Source organism: Lygodium microphyllum, chromosome 6 (genome assembly GCF_053477565.2).
Source record: "Lygodium microphyllum isolate KBCC chromosome 6, Lygodium_microphyllum_v1.1.10, whole genome shotgun sequence".
Classification (NCBI taxonomy): domain Eukaryota; kingdom Viridiplantae; phylum Streptophyta; class Polypodiopsida; order Schizaeales; family Lygodiaceae; genus Lygodium; species Lygodium microphyllum.
Window position 1 is genome coordinate 28,928,829 of NC_141140.1, and position 14,296 is coordinate 28,943,124.

General features: G+C 40.2%; 1 pseudogene; it reads left to right on the forward strand.

Moving 5' to 3' along the window:
* The first annotated feature begins 13,135 nt into the window (after positions 1-13,135).
* LOC148034418 (phosphoserine aminotransferase 1, chloroplastic-like) lies at positions 13,136-14,058 on the forward strand (annotated as a pseudogene).
* The last annotated feature ends 238 nt before the right edge of the window (positions 14,059-14,296 follow it).

Sequence of the window (14,296 nt, forward strand, 5' to 3'; positions counted from 1 at the left end):
AAGATGTATGGTTCCTAATAGCTAGGATATTATCTCTTTTGATTTTAGGACAATTCCTACTAAGCGGCTCTCTCTTGTCCTCTTATGTCTTGAGTAGCTCCTTCAAAACTTTGTGCGACTATCCTCAATAGGTTTCTTTTCTAACTCTAGTGTAGATTGCTTGCCCTTTTCTAGAGAAGAGACAAGGTTGTCTCTTATGAAAGCAATGATTAGCTTAATGCTTGGTAAGCTCAAGTATATCCCATGAGCTATATAATCCACTTTGCATTTGGTTGCATACTTGAAAGGTATTCCAAAACATGGCTTTCTTTCATATATCCTCTTAATTTAGAAGCAGATGCAATCTTCTTATGGAATGACATTAAAGATGATGATGAATCACAGTCCAAATTAATTTCCTAAAGCAAAAGAATTATAAAATAAAACATTTAACATATAGAAAATAAAAAAATTACCAAAAATAGATTTTTGGGATAGATAAAATTTCTAGAAATACTTTAAGGGTGAGAAAAGTTGTTAAAAACTAGGGAAATGTGTGTGAGTATATAGTGGCTGTAGAGCATGAGGTTTACCTTAGTCTACACCCATTTGTGTGTTAAAGTAGTCGTCTAGAGAGTGTTTTTATAGAAAAAATATCGTGAAACATAGGAAACATCCTATGTAATAAATGAACACATAAAGGAGCTGAAATGTCAAGAATTTTACATAGAAATATAAGTCCTTGTGCATTGAAATAAAGCATATAGGATTCATTTAATACTTTTAAAGAGACAATAGCACATATTAGTCGAGTATTGTTTGCAAGCAATGCAACACTACATAAAAAAGAAAACCATTGGAATAATGTTTTTACACAACACGTTGGTTGATTTGTGATAAATTTATTTACACACTATATGACATTGCACATTGCATCTACATTTAAACATAGTATTAATAGAAAATCTATTGGATGCATGGCACTTGATTGCTAAAATGATTGACCAATGATCAGAGCGTGTGAGAATTCCCAAGATGTAGGATAGTGCGATTGTCTTTGGGGACTCTTATGTGAGGAAATAGAATTGTCTCCTAGAACGCTTTATCAAAAGAGTGGACAATGTTACGATTATGTTCTATGTTTAAATGGTGCATCTTGGGACCAATCCCCGAGGTGTAGGAGAGCCGTAGGAGCCATAGCGATTGACTAGGGGGTGCTCTCTTTGTGTATGTGATACAATGTACTAGCCACCTAAATGTTTGGATACTCCCTCTGTTGGAGTTGGGATAGGAAAAATTGTTAGACTACAAATTGATATAAATGCATGATTTATTTAGAGCAATGTATAACCTCCAGACGATTTTGGTCGCGAGGCCGTGAGGGTGGTTTAGTGAGCATAGGAGACCTGGTTAGAGCCTTAGAGCCACTGTGGGCCTATTTTAGATCCGGAGAGGTGGTGCATTTTTCAAGAGCTGCTGATAAGTGGAAAATTTTTAAGCTTGATTAATAGGGACCAATTATTCGGTGTATGCCAAAGACCATTGAAATAGATGCATTATTTCTTGATAGACATGATCAAGCTAAGATTCAATGACAAGAAATAGTTAAAAGGGCTAGACGGAGAAGAGAGATTATTAGGAGGTATTCTCCTAAGTGTAGTAGTCCGATATCCTTGAGAAAAAGAGGTCTTGTTGGCCCAATTAATATCTCAATCAGTCCATTAGGGAGAGGAGGTAGCTTCTGTTTCCCCAAAAAGTCAATCTACTTTGAGTGGGAGTGTAACCCCACCAATACAAACTCCTAGAGAAAATTCGACCATCATGATGGTGCAACCTATTCTAATACCTATAGGAATGCCAGATCTGCTAGCCTTAGGTTTTCCTTTACCCATTTTTAATGGGTTAGTAGAGGAGGATGCAAAGCTATACATCAGCAAGTTCCAAAAATTAATATTTAATTGCCAAATTCAGGAAGAAGGACATCTCATGATGTTTTTCAATATGACTCTGAAAGGAAGAGCTACAATGTGGTATCATGGCTTGGAAGCCATGACCATAACCATGATCGACTTATTCTTTGCAACCTTTTGAAGAGAGTTTGCCCTGAGAGGGGTGGTTAGTATTGGCTGCGCGTTCTAAATATGACATATTAGGAGCCCCATGAGAATGCTTGAACATACACCAAGAAAATGAAATAGGTATTTTGCAAATTTCAAGCCTCTATTCCTCTTCCACATGAAGCTACCCAATTGCAATACTTTTTACATGGATTAGACTTCAATATCCAAGTGGAGTTGAGTAATGTTGCTCTTGCCGATATAGACATTGCTATTATAAGAGTAGAGGAGATAGAATCATGCTTGCAAGTAGCCTATGCATCTAGGGCTAACCCAAATTTGAGTCTAGGTCTTGGAAATAATTTGGCATTGATCAGTGCAAGTCAAGGTGCAGCTAGAACATCTATGACCAATTCGAATGGAAGAGGCAGCATAATGCAAAATGTGTCCATGCTGCCAGGTCCTACTAATGTTGCTATGCCTATATGGCTAGCCAAATGGTTCCACTAAATAATGGAAGGCAAATGATGGAACCCTAATGTCATACCAACTAATTAGCGGATCCCTAATCAGGTGGTTAGGCCACTTAAAAGGCAAGCAGATGATCACAATTATGATTCTAATGCATAAGATATTCTTGCTGAAATCAAGGACATGATGAAGCATTATATCCATATGATAATGGAATAGTATAGTGTCACACCGTTTTGGGGAATATGGGAATTTCCCATAAGTTTGGGACATGTGGTCAAATCTTTGGATTTGTTATAACTTGGACACTATAACTCCAAATCGAGCGCTCTATAGCTCAATAGATTCCATTTTTCAAGTACTTTCCAATGATAGGTCACATCATATGGTTTTGAGAAACTTATGGACATGTTATATGGGTGCCATCTTTTTAGTATTCAAAAAATGGGAATTGGAAAATTCCCAAACTCACTATATATTGTGTTATAGACAAATAGTTGTAGATGCTAATTTCCTAAAGAAGCAGCAAAACTTGATAATAAGTTGACATCCTGAAGAGGGTAGTTCATTAAGATTTAGCTATAAGTGATGCAATGGTCAATACTTTTCAAGAAATTTCCCTAATGTCAAGTGCAACATATGTGGGAAGTCTGACCATCTAGCTAGTACTTTCTAGAACAACATCATCTCTCTTTAGCAAGGGAGTAGGTAGCCAAGTCGAATTAATCATCAAGTTGTACAAGGAAAAAACCTTCAACAAGATGAGGTACCAAAGAAAATATTGCAGATAGGAAAAGCTATTGTAAAAGAGCTTACCTAGTGGTAATGGTGTTGTAATGAAGGAGACCTAGCTAGCCTAACTAAGGCAGAGAAGAGAGAGAAATACTGTAGGAGAAGAAGAAGAGGAGAGAGAAAGATACGAAGAAGAGAGAGAGAGAGAGAGAGAGAGAGAGAGAGAGAGAGAGAGAGAGAGAGAGAGAGGGGAAGAAGGAGAAGCCATGAGAGCTAAAGAGAGGTGGAAGAGAGATTTCTTGATAATTCCAATGATGCCTGAGGAAACCCTCCCACATCTTTATACCATTAGTGTGACTTGTATTTTCTCGTATGCCCGGTTCATTACAAACCATCCTGTCTCATGAAGTTTTTGTCCTTTAAAAAAAAGGGAGGAACAAGGAGGGGAGGCTACAGAGTACTACTGGTGGGGCTGAGAATAGCTCAGGACCAAAATTGGTGCAAAACAAATGGATGTGCAGCAGCAGGCTGTAGTCCAAACAAGGGCCAAGTGTGGTCAAGTTCTAGCCAATGCAGTCTCTTTGAGGTGGGGAAACTCATCCAAAATAGAGGCCGGGTGCCAAGAAGATTCCTCTAGAGGTAGGCCTTGCCGTTTGATCAAGTACTCATGAATGGACCGAGTACGAAGTTGCTTTTCACGTTGTCCTATGATCATTTCAAGTACATACTGAATATGGCCCTCTTCATCCATGGGGGGCAGTTCCTCCACATAATCTTTGGGGGTGCCTATGAATGGCTTCAATTGGCTCACATGGAATACATTATGTATCTTAGTGTTAGGGGGGAGTTGGAGGCAATAGGTCAAGTCTCCAACTTTCTTAAGGAATGTGTAGGGCCCGTAGTAATGATGTGCCAACTTATTGCAAGAGCTATCTTTAAGTGTAGCATAACAGGACTTGGGGACCTTGAGGAGTACCAATTCACCTTCTTGGAAGTCAAGAGGGCGCCTCTTTGCATCCACATGGAGCTTCATGTGCTCTTGATCCTTTTTGAGATTGGCCTTGCATTGCTGAAGAAAGGCTTGCATGCGGTCCAACTCTTCTTTCCCTAGGGGGTTAAGCTTCTCACTGAAGACCACGGTGGGGAGGGGTACCTGATAACTATACAATGCCTCAAAGGGGGATACTCCAATACTCGAATGTGTGGAGTTGTTATAAGCAAACTTAGCCAAATGTAGCTATATATCCCAATCATTCTGCACATCGTGACAAAAATGTCTTGAGTAGGTCTCAAGCCACTTGTTAGCCCGCTCGATCTACCCGTTTGTTTGGGGATGATAGGCTATAGACGGGTCCCCATGGAGCTGAAAGTTGTCTACCAAAATTGACTCATAAATTTGGTATCCTGGTCATGCATTATGACATGTGGCAATCCATGTAACCTAATACATGCTCCATAAATTGAGTGGCAACTTGAGATGCTATAAACTGAGATTTTGTAGGGATGAAATGGGTTGCTTTAGTGAGGTGGTCAACTACCACATAGATGTTGTTCCAGCCCTTCTTGGTTGTAGGAAACCTGGTGATGAAGTCCATCGTAAGGTGGGTCCATTTTCCCTCGAGTATAGGCAAAGGCTGCAATAATCCACCTAGTTTAAGAGTGCTGTCCTTATTTTGATGACAAGGCATACATCTAGACACGAAGTCTTTAACATCTTGCCATAGGCCTTTCCAATGGAAGCTTTTTACAATGCAGACATATGTCTTAAACACTCCTAACTAGCAATCAGAGAAGAATGCATCTCTTCAAGTATCCATTGATTAAAAGGGGAGGCATGGGGAATCACAATATGGCCATGTATCCAAATAAGTCCATTGTGGAGTTGATATTGGGAGTTGGCATCCATAACACCTTACTGTAATTTCTAAAAACGAGGGTTGAATTCAGCATCAAGCAAGTAAGCCTCTTGGAGTTCTTCTATCCAATCATGATGGAGTTCAGTGATAGATGTACCTGCGAGAGAGTGCATCAGCTACTACATTATCCTTGCCATGGGTGTGAGTAATCTCAAAGTCATAGTTTTGTAAGATGGCTACCCAGGTGCGTTGCTTGGGAGTTAAGTTGGGCTGAGTCAAGAAGTATTTGAGCACACAGTGGTCACTTTTCACTTTAAATTTATTGCCATATAAGTAGTGATGCCACTCTCTGATAGCATGAATGAATGCTGACATCTCCTGATCATGGAGATGCAACTGTATCTCTTTATCATCCAATTTGCAGCTCTCAAAGGCTATCACACCATGTTCTTGCAGCAAGACATCACCAATACCCCATTCACTAGCATCACACTGAATGGTAAATTCTTTCGAGAAGTGAGGGCACACAAGAATGGGGGTTGAGGTAAGCAATTCCTTCAGCTGCTTGCTGAAAACTGCGATAAGCCCAAGGCATCCCAAAAGAGAGACCAAGAAAACCACGCAATGAGGTGGTGTTAGTGGGGGTGTGCCAGTCCTGAACACATTGCACTTTCTGAGAGTTAGCTTGGATGCCTTTCTCACTAACGATGTGTCCCAAGTACTCAACCTCAATTTTCATCAAAATGCACTTGCTTTCCTTGGCAAACAATCGATGCTCTCTTAGTATATCAAAACTTGATTGAGATGTTGTAAATGCTCATGTAGTGATTTGATGTCATTAGGGCCAAAAATGCTTCAAAAAATGCACTTTTGTTAATCACAGGATTAAGGAAAGGGCCAAAGAGAGTTTGCCACGTGTGCAAGAATATGGTATTCTTGTCTCCTCTTTTTTGGAGATAGTAGAGTCAACTCCATGGTTCTCTTCTCTCTTTTAGCCAAAATCTCCAAACTCTGACATGTTTTGATGGTCCCAAAGTCCTTATTTAATTATAAAATCTGACAAAACCGGTTATGATATCGATATTGTGAAGTTAATACTAACTTGTTTGAAAGTCGGGAGCTTTTGGCGCCCCGACTATATTTTCATTAGTCTTTTCACTATTTCTTCTTTGTTCATTGGTCTTTCTCGGTGGGCTTCTTTCTTTGCTCATTTGCCTTTCTCAGTGAGCGCTTTTCTCTGCGATTTCAATCTAAGTATGGCATCCAAAAGATGCCCGTCTCGTTTAGTAAACTCCTGTACTGTCTATGGCCAAGGAGTAGACGAAAAATGGGAGCCCAAAACCTTTTGCATAAACAATTAGTGACCATGTTTCCCTCTTGCAAAGGCTCTCACAAGGTCAAAAGAAGAAAAAGAGAGGATATAAAACATCACTGGAAAGGGCGTATCATTGCTTTCAAAATTACGCATGAAGGGTGGTTAGTTAAAGTGCAACATGTTTACATGGCCAAGGATATGCACTTATCTCCTAATGAACGTGTTTGCCAGCAAACACATTGTAAGTCTTAAGTTGATAACATATTTTTTTAAAAAAAATTAAGCAAGTATTAATATTGAATTCTTTGTTGTAGATATATTTCCATCAACAAGTATTAAATGGCAACCTGTGGAGAGTTTGAGTGGAACTTTGAATGCGATTCATAAAGCGTATACAGACATTATATATGCTGATGAGACTGTCGGTTCTTTCAATGAGAGAAGAATTTTTATATATTATGCACAATATGTGGTTCCATCTAAAGAGGGTACATATGGACACATCGAGGATTTGCCATTGCCAAGCCTCTCCTCCTTGTTTGGGAGGTTCTTGATAAGGCAACCATGCATAGTTTTAAATTCAAAATATGTCAAGATATTCAAAAGTCCATGACAATTGGAAGGATCTCAAGAAGAATACGCATGTCATGGTTTATCCCCTTACATATCTTTGTGGGTTTCTTCAAAATAGCAAACTTATAGAGAACAAAAGTATATTGGCTAAGTAGAAATTTTGCAAGCGTAGAACTAGATAACATTATAGGGAAGCTTTGGAAATCTAGATATGTTGACCATAAGGGCGACACCATGAGGTGTATTGTATGCCTCCAATCCTTGTCTCTGTGTTATAATATAGCACGACAGACTCTTGCTTTGGGTTTTGATTATAGGAGATACAAAATTAAACTAAGCATGTGGATTCCCTTGGATTCAGATACATATTGCATGCCTTTCAATTCTAAGGTGCAAGTTATAGAAAAGGAGGTAAATATCACTTCCAATTGGAATCTTAAAGATGTAAGGGATACCTTGGAGATGCTAGACTGTACATCCCTAGAATATAAGTTCAAAGTAAACGGTAAAGTAGTAGGGAAAAGAGCTGAACACTTTTTCTCTTGTATGAGTTGCTTGCCTCCTTCAATTGTAAGCTTCGAGCCATAAATTGAAAACATTACATTGGACAAAAAGCTTTTCATTGAATGAAGAGTTACAAAATTGAAGTGTAGATATACAAAGATCTTGCCATTTGTATCTATTTGTCTTGTTTCATCATTGTAACTTCTTCGTCACTTTTTGAAAAGATAGATCTTGCAGTTGTAGTGGCTTTTTTTTTTGTTGGTTGAAGAATTTAACTTGGACATGGGCCCTCTTCTCTTGAGGGGTAGATGAGAAGATGGATGAGAAAGTGTTGGCATTTTTGTCTTTGTGGAGCTTGCCTTACTTGTCTTTCCAGATGACTTTCCTTTTGCCTTACTCTTAGTTAAGGATTTATGTGGAGGAGAGTCAAGGTCGACTGGCGTGATTGTCCTATCCAAAATTAACTCAATACATCTCTCTCTTATCCACCATGTGTATGAATCTCTTTGCACTACAAGGAAAATTGTAATAAGTTGTAAGGTGAGTGATAGTTCGTACTTGTAGGGAGTAAAAACAAAGAAATGGGATGATGATAAAATTTGATAATAATGTTATTGCTCAAAATCTAATAACGTTTCTCAAAACAGAATGTGAAAGATACTTACATTAACCCCATCTATCTTGAGAATCTTTGAATCTATTGTCCTACAAACATTTGAAATTACTCTCCATCCACAAGAATACACATCATTTTGTAAGGGTACTTCTTGTAAGAGAAAACTATATGGTTTTTGAGGTTCAACAATATCCTCATATGTAGTGTCCAAAAAGGTTAGCACCAACCTCCCAGCACTGTCAATGGAAACATGTTATAAAAAAAGGACAATAAATAAAATAAACAATAAACCAAAAAGTGAGGATTTGTATTCAATGCACATTTTTGCTTGACCATGGATACCCCTAAGAGAGTTCATAAGGATAACTTCTCGAGTGAAAATATCAATATATATTAAGCTCCAATGTCCTCTGCAAAGTAAAATGTTAGTAAGAAATGCATGCTATAAAGAAGTATACATTAAACCCTTTGCAAAATTGCATACCTTTCAATGTAAGGAAAAAAAAAATGGTACTTTGTAATTGGATTGAACAATCTAAAAAATAATTCTATATTTGAACGAGATTTTGAAAACAATTCCACTGATAATAGTGGATCAACGATAAATATAGTTTTAGAGATTTCTTCGCTAAGAGAAGAAATCAACGCCCTAAAACCAAAAGCAAAACCAAATGACTATCAATTGCAATGAACAAAACAACACTATCATTCAATTAAAAGAATTTGAGCCAAAAATCCTTACCTTATGCAACAAAAGACTACTGAATCTGACAACTGAATATCTTTCTTAACAAACATTCCTTTGTCCTCAAGGGAAATACTAAGATAGTCTTTTGAAGAAGTGCAAGAGACATTCACAACCATTTTTCCGTATACCTCATCCATTCTCTTCAGATTGACAAGACCAAGGACATTGATTTTTCTCTTGTAAACTTCATCCTCTGACTCTATAGTCTCTTGTGGTCGTTCTTGATGGGCGACTTCTTTAGGTTCTTGATAGGTAGACACTTGTTCGGAGGTGGTCTTTGCAGGATGTAAATGTGTCATGTTCTCAATCACTGGCCGTTTTGCTCTCCTACAAAATTTTGGAGGAACGTTAAGGATCTCAAATGCTTTTTTATCAGTGGGCAAGGGCCTCAATACCTTGTCGAACCTATACTTGATTCTGCTAACCATACTAAAGTCTTTGTTCATCAAAGTCATTCTATGAGCGTGGGTAGTAGCAATGTAAGCATCATTCATAAAATCAATGACGAAGTCTTCAACAGCCTCCTGAAGGTAAAGAATAGCTGCAAGGTACCATTTTTTTTGCATGCCAACTTCAGTGGACACCCTTGCATATAATGTAAAAGAAATATCTTTGATAACCCTAATAAATGTTGTCTTTGGAATCACATGTTGTGTAGCTCTTTGTGCCTTTCTTATCTCACTAAAACATTTTTGAACATAAAAAAATCTAGTATTTCTCTTTCTCTTCGGCTTGGAAGGGTCTTCTTCTCCATGGGCATAAGAGGGTCTAGGTTGCTCTGTCTGTTAAATAGGGGCTCTAAGGGAGGTTGGAAACTTAACAGTTGTTGTAGGGTAGGACTGTACATGATGAAGCTTACTCAAGGCAGGAGAAGACACTGTCTTTGCACTAGATTGTTTAGATTCCATGGTAGGATACTGAGGGCAACCAGGGGTAGGTGAGATCTCAGGTGGGATCTCAGGATGGAAAGATTGAGAAGCTGAAAGCCTTGTCTCCTCCTCACTTTCTTTGCTGTCTATATACACCTTCCTTGCAGTTTGCTTTGTCCTAGCCAAAAACCTGCAGAAAAATGAGACTTGTTAGAACATTTAAAAACCATGAGTAAAAAATGAGACTAGTTAGAATATTAAAAAACCATAAGTAACCCAAACATAAATAACAAATACGGCGCGATAGGAGAAAAAGCCTGGGTTTGAAGTGAAGCTCCTCGCGCCATATTTGCGAATGACCGATACGGCGTGATAGGGAAAAACCGTGGGTTGAAAATGTAACTCCTCGCATCGTATTTGTGATAGGCTAAAGCATGGTTTAACTGATACGACGCGAATGCAGTGAAATGAAGTTTTAAAAAGCAACCTCTCGCACCGTACTTGTGGTGAATGATACGACGCGAAAATAGTGAAGCACGGATTTGTAGTATTTGATACGGCGCAGATTTGTAGTGTTCGATACGGCACGAAAACAATGAAGTGCATGTTTAAAAAGCACTTGCTCATGCTGTATTTGCAATGACTAATACGGCGCGACTATGTTTAAGCGCAGGTTAAAAAAACAACTCCTTGCGCCATAATTGCAGTGACCGATATAGAGCGAAGTTGATCTTGACATGGCTATGCATTCACGCTTTGGATTTGAAAAGTGAGCCACGTAAGCTACAATCGATCTTTTATAACTTGGGGTCCGTGACACATGGCAATGTTTAATTGGCTAGGTTTTGCGCGGGCCATCCATGTGGCTGTCTACATGGCATCGCACGTGGCAAATATTTTTCGCTCTATATAAACACGATGGTCAAGCATTTATGATTTTTTTTACAAATTTACAAGCTTGTTTAGAGTTGAGGTCCACTTTCAGTGTTTCTTATATGAATTTGTGCGATTTTGTTTACCCCTTGATACGAAGCGAGGAGATATTGTTCTTGAGGTCACTTGGCCAAATTCATGTCATATTGTCGATTAGCAGGCTTTTGAGCCATTACATAAGCTAAGAGATTCGAATCCAGCCCATAAATGTGTTTATGCAATTTGGCCTCATCACGAATAGCTTCCACATACATGGATAGGTTCATAAATTGGTTAGTGTACTCCCGCGTGGTGAGATTACACTGGTCAAAATGATACCATTGCCTTGCCAAACGTTCCTTCTCTACTGGGGAGACAAAAACTTGAACCATGTGCATCTTGAAATCTTCCCAATCATGAAATTAATGGTTTTCCCTTTGAATGTACCTCCACTATGTGTGGGCAAAGCCCTCCAAGTGAAGGGAGGCAAAGACAATTTTGGCCTCATCGGTACGGGGGTAGATGAGGAAGTAGGCTTCAAGTTTAGAGGACCATTCCTCTAACTCAGTTAGGGATGAGGATTGCCTATTAAATTTAGTAAAGAATCTTGTCACGTGATTCATTTAGGCCCTGATGCCCATGCATGCTATGTGTTACATGCTACCTATACATGCCTTGCTGACTAAAATATCATTGGGTGCCATGTTTCTCATGCATTACATGTGGGCCAAACTGATTATTAGGGCCTTGCTACCCAAAATTTCCATGCTGCCCATGTGCATCTGTGTTAGGGCCTTGCTGCCCAAAATTTCCATGCTGCCCATGCAGTACATATGAACCAAACTGAACGTTGGGGTCTTGTTTCCCAAATCTACCATTTGCATGCTCCCCATGTGCACCCTGTATACTATGCTACCCAAAATTTGCATTTTTCCCTTGCATATAGCTTCCACTACGGAGGAGTTGGTGTCCCAAGGATGGACTGGAAGGGTTCGTCATGGGTGATGGGAGGATGGGCTTATCATGTCGCATAGAGGGCTTGCCTAGCTCATAGGTGCTATGGGAAAAACCATGGATACTACCAAAACCTTACTGGCCACGTCCTGCCTCCAAGGGGGGAGGGCGGTTGGTCTCACGGGGAGGACCATGCTCCTTAGGCTGAGTCGAGGAGGGTGAGAGGGTGGAGATGAGGGTGCCCATGCATGCTACGTGCAAGTCCATCTTAGCCATCATCTCACTATGACGCTGATCTTGGCAGTTTTCCATTTCCCTATGGCAATGTTCTAGCTCTCGATGCTGCTCAGCATGATGGGTCTCATGTTGGCGTATTGTGTCATTAAGCATAGCAAAATGGTTCATCTCGCGGGCACCTTCTTCAAGCATGTCTTCACAATCCTCTTGGGTGGCAGATCTAAAATCATTCATAGATGCATGGGAATCTCTGATCTCGTGCTGGAAGTCCTCCTAGGCCTTGGCTTTACCCTTATGACCTACCATACTAGGTGCAGTCCACCGGACCCCTTGTCATAAAAACTGCAACATCTCAAGCTAGGGATCTCCGATCGCCAAGCTTCTTGATTCAAAACAAAGCCCTTGATCCCCTCTACAAGGCTATGAAAAAATATTTTTCATACGTAATTTTTTTTGTAATTGACTTGTTAGAGCTGAGACAGGGTACATCTATCTCCCACTACGTACATCCACCATACATCCATTAAGTCATACATGTTCTTTGCCAATACATGTGTATTTAGCCATCATACATCCACCAAGTCATACATTTTCTCTACCAATACATGTGTATATATCCATCATACATCCATCAAGTCATACATTTGCTGTCCATACATGTGCAAGCTACTTGGATGTCAATGATTGGGGCTCAGGCCACCAATTTAGAGTACCTACACCTACAAACAAACTTTGGGCTCCGGATCACCGGGAAGTGGGCAAAGTTCCCCCCGGATTGGGTTGTGCACCCCTTCAGGGTCTTTGATGGCAAGGGGGGATCACCCCTCTTTTATCTTGCCACCTCTTGCATGGCATCGAGTTTTTTCTCACCCAAAATATACATGGCAAACATTTATTATTAAGCAACCAGCATGATATGCATTTACAAATTGAGGATTGCGCCTTTCATGATATGCATGATCAATAAGGAAAATGGGATGGGGAAAGGGGTTACCTCTGAAAATTAGTGACTCACTGATTGCATCACTTACCCTTTCTTACAATTTTTGGCTTAATGATCAAGAATCAAGACCAAGCACGAGTATGGGTTAGGAGTTAAATTCTCAGCCAATAGGAAAGAAATTTGAAGTGTACTCAGTCATGCATGCATTTTAAGAAGTGCATAATGGAAGAAGGCAATCAATAGGTGATCCATAGCTTCAGTCTAAACAAGAATTCATGTAATTATTTAATCTCTCCAAGCAAGAGGTTGGGCTCAGCAAGTGGTTGGAGAAGAGAGACTAAGACCCATGAGACATACCTTGCTTAATCTTGGGACAATGGCTGTGTCTTCAACTTTGCTGCCAGCCCTGCTACCCTCCCTGCCTCCGTTGTCAAGCAGGCCTAAGAGGAGCTCTACAATTGGCACGAGTGTAGCATGAGCATCATGGAGGTGAGCCAGCATGGCAAGGAGTTCCTGTCTGTGATCTAGAATGTTGAATCCGCCCTTAGATCCCTCCTCAACATCCTAAAAGATTATGCCATCTTGTTCCTGTAGGGTGGGGCCACCACATAGTTTTCAAGCATTTGTGGGAATGAGACTATCCATGGGGTAGAGTTCAAAGATTGCCCTCCCCCTGGAGATGATACCCTTCTTGTCACAGACTATGGATGTGTCCAAATTTGGCCTCTGATCTATGCCGAAGCATAGAAAACATTGATCCTTTTGGTGTAACTATTGTGATTGTTCGCAAGGACCTTGTGGGTAAGGCTCAGCCTATAAATCCTGTAATGCTGGACTACAAGATCCATGCAAACAACAATACTTTGTACAGCACACCGCCATGCTTTGGCATCTATGTCTGTGGCCTTGTGTTTGATGATCTATTGGCCAAAGGAGGCCTAAAGGCAGCAGAGAAGTGCAATATTGAGAAGGCTGAGCTTCTATATGACACAATTGATGAGAGGAACGGAAACTTCAAGTGCTTGGTAGAGAAGTTAGTGCACTCACTGATGAATGTTCCCTTCACCATGGAGACTCCAGAGTTGGAGGCATAGTTTATCAAAGAAGCAACATTGCACGGAATGGTGCAGCTCAAGGGCCATTGTTCTATTGGTGGTATTACGGGGGCAACCCTGGGGGCTTCAGTAGGGTATGGGGTGTCACTTAGGTACTCCACGGTGAGCCAAAGGTCTCAAGAAAGTGGATGGAGGTGCCATGCAAGACATGGAAAAAGGGGGAGAGAGATCTTGTAAGATTTTGGGTTGGAGCTTCCATGGCAGCTTGAGGGTCCTAAGAGAAAGAAGGGAGAAAACTCACTTTTGTAAAAGATAGTCACGGTTAGTCTTTTCCCCAAGTCTAGAGGGGTCTTCTTGGAAGAGGCACCCCTAAAATTGCTATGCAAAGTAAAAAAAAGCTGCCATTCTTGCCCTTCTGCCTCCAGATGTGGTCAAACCTCTAGTGAGCTCCCCAAGAAAAGCTGCCATAGTCTTT